This window comes from Mobula birostris, chromosome 11, assembly GCF_030028105.1.
Source record: "Mobula birostris isolate sMobBir1 chromosome 11, sMobBir1.hap1, whole genome shotgun sequence".
Taxonomy (NCBI): Eukaryota; Metazoa; Chordata; class Chondrichthyes; order Myliobatiformes; family Myliobatidae; genus Mobula; species Mobula birostris.
In genome coordinates, this window is record NC_092380.1 from 26,222,248 (window position 1) to 26,233,838 (window position 11,591).

Sequence of the window (11,591 nt, forward strand, 5' to 3'; positions counted from 1 at the left end):
CCTTGTAAATCTCCTCTGCACCCTCTCTATGGTTTCCACATCCTTCCCGTAGTGAAGTGACCAGAACTGAACACAGTACTCCGATTGGGGCCTGACGAAGGTCTTGTATAGCTGTAGCATTACCTCACGGATCTTGAACTCATTCCCACGGTTGATGAATGCCAACACAGCATTTGTTTCTTAACAACACTGTCAACCTGTGCTGCAGCTTTGAGTGTCCTATGGACAACAACCCCAAGATCTCTCTGATCCATATGATGTGGAATGTTTATGTACTGGAGTAAGTCTGTCTCAGATTCCACCTGTCAAATGTGGTGTGTGTTATCACGTACAGACACACACACACACACACACACTCACACTCACATGCGCTGATACATCCACACTCACACACAGGCATACACACACCCATGCACATGCATATACAATATATTCCAGTACATGCACATATACACACACGCACATGCAGATGTACACATGCAGCTTGCTTTCCCATGACCTGGAGGCATGTGATTATATAACGGTGGAATAAGCAGTCAGTAGAAGCTGTTTGAACTTGCCCTTGACCTGGATGGTGAGCCCGGCCAGTCTGTCAGAATGTAGCCAAGCGGCCACAGTGCAGACAGTGGCAGGTCAATAATGAAGACCAGACATGATAGCCTGGTCATTGTGGAACAATCATCTCCTCAGCCACCTGCTCCTGACGTTTGCCCAATGAATTCAGCCAACCATTAGATGAGCTCTGCTACTTTGTGTGAACAAGTTTGTGCTTCAGATTTAAATATGCCCTCTCTACGTGCCAATATCAACACTCGTTGGCGGTACCAATAGATGATGATGAGCCCTTGAAAGGTTCTAATGAGCTGTCGATTCCCATGGAATCAAACCTCAGGGGAGATTCCTGAAAGAAGCTGCTATAAATGCACATGGGTAAAACACTTCAGGAGGTGACTAATGATCAGACATTTCCTACATGAAAATAATCAGTGCAATCAGAAACTAACACAGAGCATAAAACTTAAAGACTACATACTCAATAGAATCAGTTGGTTCTGAAATTCAAAGCACAGGGGGTTGAATTAAAATTGATTTGAATCTCATCCATTCTGAATGTAACTGGAGGGTGATTTCATTACAGGGAACTTGATGCTGGCTTCATCAACCATCTCACCACAGTTTCAAGTTCTCTTCAGTGCCTTGTCTGGTCCAACTGTGGTGTGGGAACACTTCCCCTGGGGTACAAGTATTCCATGATTAGCAACACACATAAAAGTTGCTGGTGAACGCAGCAGGCCAGGCAGCATCTCTAGGAAGAGGTGCAGTCGACATTTTGGGCTGAGACCCTTCGTCAGGACTAACTGAAGGAAGGGCTAGTAAGAGATTTGAAAGTGGGAGGGGGAGGGGGAGATCCAGAATGATAGGAGAAGACAGGAGGGGGAGGGAAGGAGCCAAGAGCTGGACAGGTGATTGGCAGAGGGGATACGAGAGGATCATGGGACAGGAGGTCCGGGAAGAAAGACAAGGGGGGGGGGTGGACCCAGAGGATGGGCAAGGGGTATATTCAGAGGGACAGAGGGAGAAAAAGGAGAGTGAGAGAAAGAATGTGTGTATAAAAATAAGTAACAGATGGGGTACGAGGGGGAGGTGGGGCATTAGCGGAAGTTAGAGAAGTCGATGTTCATGCCATCAGGTTGGAGGCTACCCAGACGGAATATAAGGTGTTGTTCCTCCAACCTGAGTGTGGCTTCATCTTTACAGTAGAGGAGGCCGTGGATAGACATGTCAGAATGGGAATGGGATGTGGAATTAAAATGTGTAAAATTCCATGATTAGCACCAGTTTTAAGCTGGTGGTTCTGGGGGGGGGAGGGTGCTCTGTGGTTTGGCCCTCCCTATTGCTTCATGTAAGGAAAGAATTGGGTGACTAATTTAACCCATTAGGCTCCTGAACCAACGTGGATAACTTCATTCACCTCAACACTGAATTATTCCACAACCTACAGACTCACTTTCACAGACTCTACAACTCATGTTCTCAGTATTTCTATTTTCCTTTTGCACTACATATTCAATTTGATCATTATATATATATAAAGTTCTTACTGTAATTTACAGTTATTATTATGTATTGCAATGTACTGCTGCCACAAAATAACAAATTTCACGACATACGCCAGTGATACTAAACCTGATCTTGATTATTTATTTACCTTTTAAAAATTATTTGTCTTTTTTTCCACATTGGTTGTTTGCCTGTGTTTGTTATTTATGGTCTTCCATAAACTCTATTGTATTTGTTAATTTTCCTGTAAATGCCTGCAAGGAAATGAATCTCATATGGGGACCCACAGTATGCATACTTTGATAAATTTACTTAGAGCTTTGAACTTGGACTTTGAATGTAGAGCAATCCTGTCACTCCACCTGTTCTTTCTTCATAGCCCCACAATGAACCGAAACAGAGGCCTGCCCAATTCCTATAGTTTAATTGGACCTTAGCAAGTAGGCATTTCATTGACGTAAAGAGTTGGTGCCATTGGCCATTGCACTTTCCCTAGTGTATCAGAATCATGCATGTTGTAAACTGCCCCAAGTCCACACTAGCCACTTCCACCAACCCCAGTCTATCCCAGATACACAACCTCGATTTGGCCCTCAAGGGGCCGTTTGCAGTGGACAGTGAATCTGCCAAGCCACACATCATTAGGATGTAAGAGGAAATTGGAGCGCACAGACACAAGTCGCATCGTCACGGGGAGAATGTAGGAATGGAGGTCAGGATTGACTGGAATCGGGAGTCTGTGGCTCATTGAGTTGATATGTTAGGTGCATCAGGATGATCTGCATTGAGTAGCAGTGGAGGTCAGTGGAAGGAAGAACTGAAAATATGAACAAACTTTTCTCAGTAGATACTACTTCAAACTTTCCGAAATCAGCCTAGATTATCCAGAGTAGGTACTGGGCCAGGAGGAGAGGGGCAATGACTGAAAGGCATTTTACATCTAAAGTAAATAACCACACCACTGAGCGATGGCTAGAAAGTAATGAATCTTACTGTCTGTTCTGCCACTCAGATCTGCACCCCGACGTCCCTCTGTACACCAGTGTGAAGATCCTGCCATTCGCTCAATAATTTCTTTGACCTTTAACCTTTCAAAATGGAACACTTTACACCTATCCAGATTAAACTCCACTTCTCTGTCCAAATTTCCAATGTTTCTATATCTCACTCCATCCTCTGACCAGTTTCTTCAGTATTCACAACTCCACCAATTTCTACGTAGCCAGCGAACTAACTAATTAGACGACCTGAATTTTCATCATTACAGTATTATGAACAACAGAGGGCCCATTGTCAAACCCCTGTAGAACCGCATGGGGCACCAGACCTCCAGTCAGAGAAACATCTACCCTCTGTTTTCAATGAACAAACCAGTTTTACTTACCAGCTCACTGTGACTTTGGAGAGGAATGTGCTGCTGTATTCAACCAGTGCCACTTGTTAGCTAAATATTGACAAGGTATCATCTGCTTTTATGACCACAAGACTTAGGAGCAGAATTAGGCCATTCAGCCCATCAAACTTGCTCTGCCATCCCATCATGGCTGATATATTATACCTCTCAACCACATTCTCCTGCCTTCATCTCGTAACCATCGACACCCTGACTAGTCAAGAACCTATCAACCTCTGCTTTCAATATACCCAATGACTTGGTCTGTGGCAATGAATTCCACAGGTTCACTACACTCTGGCTAAAGAAAGTCCTCCTCATCTCTGTTCTAAAGGGTTGCCCTTCCATTCTGAGGCTGTGCCCTCTGCTAAGAATAATGCCAAGAAATCTTTAATGTGCATGGGAGCCTTGTTTTAACACTTAATCAGCTGGATAGCACCTCTGACTGGATGGCATTCCCTTAGCATTGACTGGAAGCATAGGCCAGGATTTAGTGCTTGGGCTGCCTTGTACCACTGGCATCCCATACTCTGCCTGGGCTTATCACTATCCAACCTTCGTTCCCTCAAGACCACGCAGTACACTCCTTCCATTGTGGAGCTCCACAGTAAGACAGACAAATGACTGCAGCCGAGCTTTATTGAATGGTGCATAACTAACCGTACACGTTACTGAAATAACTATTAGTTATTGCAGCCTGTAAATCATCAAAATCTCAGGTGATTTCATGCTGCAAGGTTTCCTTTAGGTTGTTATAGCTGGGGGTGGTAGTGGGGATAAGCTCTCACTGCCTATTAAATGCTGTCAATGGTGTGCACCTCAAATGCCCTCTGACAACCAAGTCCAGCTCCTGGTCTTCACGTGTGGCTTAGCTACTAGGACTGGTTGAACAAGTTAAAAATGCAGATCCATTTTGTACATGTCTACCCTCACCCCATCCTCCCACCACCCCACCAGGGATAGGATTCCTCTTGTCCTCACCTACTGGCCCACAACTTCTGCCATCCCCAATGGGATCTCACCACCAAGCACATCCTTCCCTCCCCTCACTTTCTGCTTTCGACAGGGGTCATTCCTTATGTGATTCCCTTGTCCATTCGTCCCTCCCCACTGATCTCCCTCCTGTCACTTATCCTTGCAGGTGGAACAAGTGCTACACCTGCCCCTAAACCTCCTCCCTCACTATCATTCAGGCTCCAAACAGTTCTTCCAGGTGAGATGACACTTTACCTGTGAGTCTTCTGGCATCATATACTGTGTCTTGTGCTCTTAGTGTCACCTCCTGTATATCAGTGAGACCTGACATAGATTGGGAGACTGCTTCGCTGAGCACCTGCGCTCAGTCCACCATAAAAAGTGGGATTGCTCAGTTCTAGTTTCAATTCAACTTCCCGTGACCTCCCCTACTGCTGCGATGAGGCCACACTCAAGGTGGAGGACAATACCTTATATTCTGTCTGTGTAGCCTTCAACCTGATGGTATGAACTTCGATTTCTCTAACTTCTAGGAACTATTCCCCTTCCTCCTTCACCATTCTCCATTCCCAATTCCCTCTCTCACCCTATCTCCTTACCTGCACATCACCTCCCTCCCTCCCCCTTCCCTTTCTTCCAATGTCTTATGGTCTCTCCTATCAGATTCCCCCTTCTCCAGCCCTTTATCTCTTTCACCGATTGGCTGCCCAGCTCTTTACTTCACCACTCCCTCCTCCCGGTTTCACCTATCACCCGCTACCTTGTACTTCTTCCTCCACTCCCCCACCTCCTTACTCTGGCTTCTCATCTCTTTTTACGTCCTGATGAGAAGGGTCGCAGCCGAAAACATTGACTGTACTCTTTTCCATAGATGCTGCCTGGCCTGCTCAGTTCCTCCAGCATTTTGTGTGTTGCTTGGATTTCCAGCATCTGCAGATTTTCTCTTGTGCTCAAGTGCTGCCTTGAGTTATTTGCGAGCCCTGTACATTAAACAGATTGCAGTTCATGCTCTTTTCCTTGAGCAAAGGAATTGACTGCAAACTGCACTGATCAGCCATGAGGCACTCCCCAGTCACCTGAGATTATGCAACTGGAAAAATTGCCGATTCCTTCCTTCAGCTTCAGGCAGCTTAACTTTGGTTAAGGGGAGAGGGTGTAGGAAAGTTGGGGACTGGTGAGTATGCTCTGAACCAGTCAGATCAGCAGCATAGTGCTCACACTATAAGAACTGAAGATAACTTGTATGTGCTCCTGAATTACTATGGCAACCATGACGTGTACATGAGTATGTAGAACTGTATATTTTTGGAAATCTATGTAAAATTTGTGCATCTGTTTTATTTGTCCATGGAACTAGCAAACTGGAATCTGAATTCACATGTAGACCAGGCGGAGAAGGGAACTGCAGCGTCCCTGAAACACTTTGGGGGACTCACAGTTAGGACAGTCCTATCATTCCCCAATTTTTAGTCTAGACGTACTTACCCAAAGGAATTTTAAACTTTCAGCTACTCTGGTGGAATCTGAACGGATGTCTTGGAACAAAAGAGCACCGGATGTGTGGTGACACTTATGGGCTGCTCCATATGCCCTTGGGTGTGTTGGTTGTTAGTGCAAATGACACTTTCCACTTTATGTTTCGATATATAAACTTGAATCTTGAATGATTTTGCAGCTGTATGCTAACATACTTATACTCTATGCATGTCTGTTATATACACTGTGGCCACTTTATTAGGTCCTCCTGTATCTAATAAAGTGGCCACTGAGCGTATGTTCATGGTCTTCCGCTGCTGTAACCCATCTACTTCAAGGTTCAAAGTGTTGTGGGTTCAGAGATGCTGTTCTGCACACCACTGTTGTAATGCGTGGATATTTGAGGTACTGTCCCTTCCTGTCAGCTTGAGCCAGTCTGGCCATTCTCCTCTGACCTCTCTCATTAACAAGATATTTTCACCCACAGAACTGCCACTCACTGGATGTTTTTTGTTTTTCGCACCATTCTCCGAAAACTCTAGAGACTGTTGTGCCTGAAAATCCCAGGAGGTCAGCAGTTTCTGAGATACCCAAAACACCCCAACAATAATTCCACGGTCAAAGTCACTTAGATCACATTTCTCCCTCATTCTGATGTTTGGCCTGAACAACAACTGAACTTCTTGACCATGTCTGCATGCTTTAATACATTGAGTTGCTGCCATGTAATTGGCTGATTGGATATTTGCATTACTGAGCAGGTCAACGGGTGTACCTAATAAAGTGGCCTCTGAGTGTATATAAATATAAACAGGACACTCATGTGCACATATCAACAAGCAAGTTTGCATATATGTAAGATGTGGATGCATTCATGTGCACCTACCCACACTAAAGGATATCAACATGCAGAACTTTCTGTAGGAGTTGTAGATACTAACATGGATGCACACGCAGCCTCAGTTAGTTATAGCAGCTTGGCTTTTTGCTGTTAGCTTTGAGCGGCTCAGTCTGATGCAGAGGCAGAGACTGACGGAAGAGATGACTCATCTTCTTGGCCATACTGCTGTCCCCCTTCGCAAAGCGAGGCAAGCGTACAGAGTGAAAGAGAGAGAATTAGAGGGAGATGGAACATCAATCATCATTGCGTCCGGGTGCGGGAGCGGCGTGGAGACTGCATATTGAGCGTTATGATGAAGGGCGTGAAGACCGTTTCTCAATGGAAGGAAAGACCTGCCTTTCTTTAGCATCTTTCACATCCCCTTAGCACAGCCCAAAGTTCTTTGCACTCAACAAGGAACTTAGTACAGTCAATGGTGCACTTGCTGAAAACGTGGCAACAAGTGCACACAGCAAGATCCCAAAAGGACAACTGATAATCAGATTTAGGACCATAAGACAGAGGAGCAGAATTAGTGAGGTTGTTAGATAAATATTCAGCACACACTTTGGATTACTGGAGAACAGAGCATGCAGGTTTTGTTTTCACTTAAGATGGCAGATAGGGCCTTGAATCGTAGTGTCATTGGCAGGGCATCACCGTTAACAGTGAAGCTTTCCCTCTGTACTGCTCTGCAGTGCTCAACTATGCTCAGGCCTTCAGAGATGAACTGCAACCCTTGACCTTCTGCCGTGCCCATCTCGGCTAACTTGTACTTCAACGATTTCAGAATTGGTACAGAGCACCGTAGTGACGGGCACATTGTTTATCCGAATTACACTGATGTATATGATGCACAGATACAAACACCAAATAGCAAATATCACAGCCACGCATCAGACAAGTACAATGCAAACATACCCACAACCTTGTAGGCAGCCCCATAGGAAGACATCCAATGACATAAAAGTATGAAAGGAAAGGCTACATAGGTTAGGACTATATTCCCTCGAGTGTAGGAGAATGAGTGGAGATATGATAGAGGTATACAAAATTATGAAGGGTGTAGATAGGGTAAATGCAAGCAGGCTTTTTTAGGTGGCACAGGCTTGTTGGGCTGGAGGGCTGCGTCTGTAAATAAAAAGTAAAAAATAAATAAGTAAACTAAGGCCCAGGCGGAGCTCCGAGACTGTGGCCCATTGTGATGTGTTAACATTGTGTTTGCCTCTTGTTGATAATCACACGTACGTCGAATAGACTGTGTTATCTTCCTTGATATTTGGGCACCACTGACCCTATTAATCAATGTTCTGACACTGGAACTGTATAAATAGTTCATCTAATCACAAGCAAGAGAGAATCTGTAGAGAGAATCACACACACACACACACACACACACACACACACACACACACACACACACACACACACACACACACACAGAGTCTGCCAACGGGTCTTGGCCCAAAACGTCGACTGCACTTTTTTCCATCGATGCTGCCTGGCCTGCTGAGTTCCTTCAGCATTTTGTGTGTGTTGCTTAAGTAATTAATCTGATGTTTAGTACATTGGACAAACATTAGCAGACAGAACCAAGCATAAACAAGTTGCAGCATAGTTCAGTAAAAGGCCTGTTGAGTGGGTTTGGCAGCAGGGTTAGGGTTTGATGGGGGTACATGACTGTCTATCACCTGAGCTGGGATGAAGACACACAGAGGAGAATGCAGCCACTTAGCAGCGTACCTTCTTCGGGCTCATCTTCTGTGACAACAAACAGGAACTTTGTATTAACCACATCGCAGCAAGAGGCAGGATCCTGACAATATCTTCCATGACTAATCTAGCTGTGCATGGAGGCATTTTGCAAAGTAGAGACAGAGAGATGCTGTGGAGCACACACAAGTACCCAAGCACAGAGAACAAAGTGAGACAAGACCGAGCAAATCACCCTGACTTGGATGGAGCTGCGGCCGAGTTGGGCCGATCTTGAAATAAGTTGGCAGTTCTGATGAAGGGAGAGCAGCGTGAAATGTTTGCCTTGTCACAGAAGCTGCCTGACCTGCTGTATGAACTGTCTGATCTCTCTCATCCGCAGATCTTGCTCCCATTCACCGCAGGCATTGCAGCCCAACAAGAAAACACAAACTTCACATTTATCACGGAAAAAATGAAAGGGTGAATCGACACTTACCTTCCTGCTGTTCCCTGGCAGAGAGAGGATAGAAGGAAAGAGAAATTGGTTAATGAGCATGATTTTAAAAATGGTGCAAGTTTTGATGAGTTAACAGGGAGGATTTACTTAAATAACCGTCTGACAGTTAACGTACAGACAGAATGTGTGTGGTAATGTCAGGTTTTGTTTGTAGGCTGGTCAAAAATTATCATCCTCCTCTCCCCACCTTCTTATTCTGGTTTCTTCCTCCTTTCTTCCCAGTCCTGATGAAGGGTCTCAACCTGAAATATCAAATGGCTATTCCCCACCCATAGATGCTGCCTGACCTGCTGAGATTCTCCAGCATTTAGTGTGTGTTTTTCCTACAAATGTGATGATATCACCAGAGAGAGACCTTGAAAATCATGTCTATCCATTTAAGGATAATTACTTTTTATAGTTTGACGAGGGATAAAGTGAAGTTTCTTATGGGATACTCATCGATCAAGTGCCTCATTTTGTTCCACACCTTTAATTTTGTGCAATAGAATTTTGCCAGACTTTGTTAGAATGGAATAACACAGGAGGCAAACTGTGCACAGAAACGTCCCACGCAGTAACACATACAAAATGCCGGAGGAGTTCAGGAGGGGAATAAAGGAAAGGTCTTGGCCCAAAACGTTAGTTCTTTGTTCCCCATCCATAGATGCTGCCTGACCTGTGGAGATCCTCCCGCACTTCGTGTGTGTTGTACAAGGTGAGCCCTCTAAATAAAACGAAGGAATGATTTGTTAAATTTGCTTGGGACTGGGGCTGGTCTGGGTTTGTGTAAGTGGTGCCTGAGGCAGCTGAGTGGGCTGAAGGGCCAGTTTCTGTGCTGTAGACCTTGACTTCACCCAAACAGCAAGTTATGGCAACCAGTACAGTTGCATAAGAGAAAGAAATAGATGTAGAGAGTACGAGGAGACTTGTGTGGAGCACATATACACCAATCCTGGCCTTACAGCGTGCTTCAGTGTATAATACTGTCCCTCGATGCCCCTCAGCTTCAGGAGAGGCTGATTGAATGGAACTCAAGCACATCCTCCAGTAGCAAGGTTGGGACTGTGGCTCTGGGAGATGTCTCAACGGATGATAAGAAGCCCAGGTAGAGTGGAGAGCCAGAGACTTTTTCCCAGGGCAGAAATGGCTGGTACAAATGGGCATAATTTTAAAATGATTGGAGGAAAGTATAGGGAGTATGTTAGAGGTAAATATTTTACTTAGAGAGTGGTAAGTGTATGAAATGCACTTCCAGAGGTGGTGGTAGAGCAGGATGCATTTGGGGCATTTAGGAAACTCTTAGATGATAGAAGAATGGAGGGATTGAAGGGTTAGATTGACCGCAGGGTAGGTTAAAAAGTTGGCACAACATCCTGGGCCGCATGGCCTGTGCTGTGCTGTAATGTTCTGTGATCTATGTTCTCACACCCATGATGCTGCCTACAGTTGGGGAACGGCGAGGATGGAGTGGGGATGGAAGAGCGGCTTGGACAGCAAGGGAGGAACCTCTCGTGGTTTTCCGCTGTCATTGTAAGTGCCCCTGGGTGTTGAAGTACCGTACACACTCAGGTTTCTATGTGGATTTTTCATTCTTAAATGCTCTGGCAGTAGGACTGGCAGCCCAGAGGACTAGGCCTGAGAAAATCCAGGTTACAACTCAGATACAGATCATGCCTTACGTGGCTCTGGAGAAAATCATGGGGGCATTAAAATAATTCATATTTTATTAACATTTTTTACCGAGTGTTCTATTCAGAGTCATAACCACATAGTAAAAAACAGTTTCACTGCGTCTACATTGACCTTCAAACTCCACTTCCCTGGATGGCCCTGGTCTGTGGAGACTCTCTGCGATGTTCTCACCAGATCTATGACATCTATTATAATCGTTCTTCTCTTTTAAGTCTAAATTCTATGACTTTAAGAATACTTTTGTTGCTTTCCCCTTGGTAATGCCTCATGTAGCTATGTTTGAATGATCAGTCTGGATGGCGTACAAAACAAATCTTGGTACATGTGACAATAATAAGCCAATTGTAACGTACACTAGTCGTGTCATTATCCTCCCCAAATTCCCATTCGCTCTCATCAGCCTATACACTGGGGACAACAACTTCTCTATGCGCAGCTATATTTATTTTTTATTACCATTGCCTATTCTCTATGTTGGAGATGACTGAAAGGATGTTAAGTTGTGAGTCCAAAGATTACTGCAGGCTCTGATCAAAAGACCATAAGATAAAGGAACAGATGAAGACCATTCAACCCATCGATTCTCTACTGCACCACTCAATCATAGTTGATTTATTTTTCTTCAATCCCATCTTCTCTCTGTAATTTTTAACCCCTTTATCAATCACCAACCTGTCAATCTCTGCCTTAAATGCACCCAGTGGCTTGGCCCCCACAGCCGCCTATGGCAATGGGTTCCACTGATTTACCACCTGCTGGCTAAAGAAATTCCTCCCCATCCAAAGGGAAGTCTCTTTATTCTGAGGCCATGTCCTCAAATCCGAGACTCTCCCACTGATGGGAACAACCTCTCCGCATCCACTCTATCCAGGCCTGTTTGGGAGATTTCAGTGAGATCCCCTCTCGTCCTCTGAATTCCA

At 44.8% G+C, this 11,591-nt stretch overlaps 1 protein-coding gene across 2 annotated transcripts in view; it reads right to left on the reverse strand.

The window, feature by feature from the left end:
- tnnt1 (troponin T type 1 (skeletal, slow)) overlaps window positions 1-9,011 on the reverse strand; it is a 44,707-nt gene extending 35,696 nt beyond the window's left edge. The window contains exon 1 of one of the 2 annotated variants that reach the window (XM_072271954.1): window positions 8,977-9,011. The gene's annotated coding sequence lies outside the window, so the exon portion shown is untranslated. Of the gene's footprint in view, window positions 1-8,528; window positions 8,543-8,976 lie in introns of those variants that run through there. The other variant, XM_072271955.1, reaches the window with a different exon arrangement.
- Between the last annotated feature and the right edge of the window lie 2,580 nt (window positions 9,012-11,591).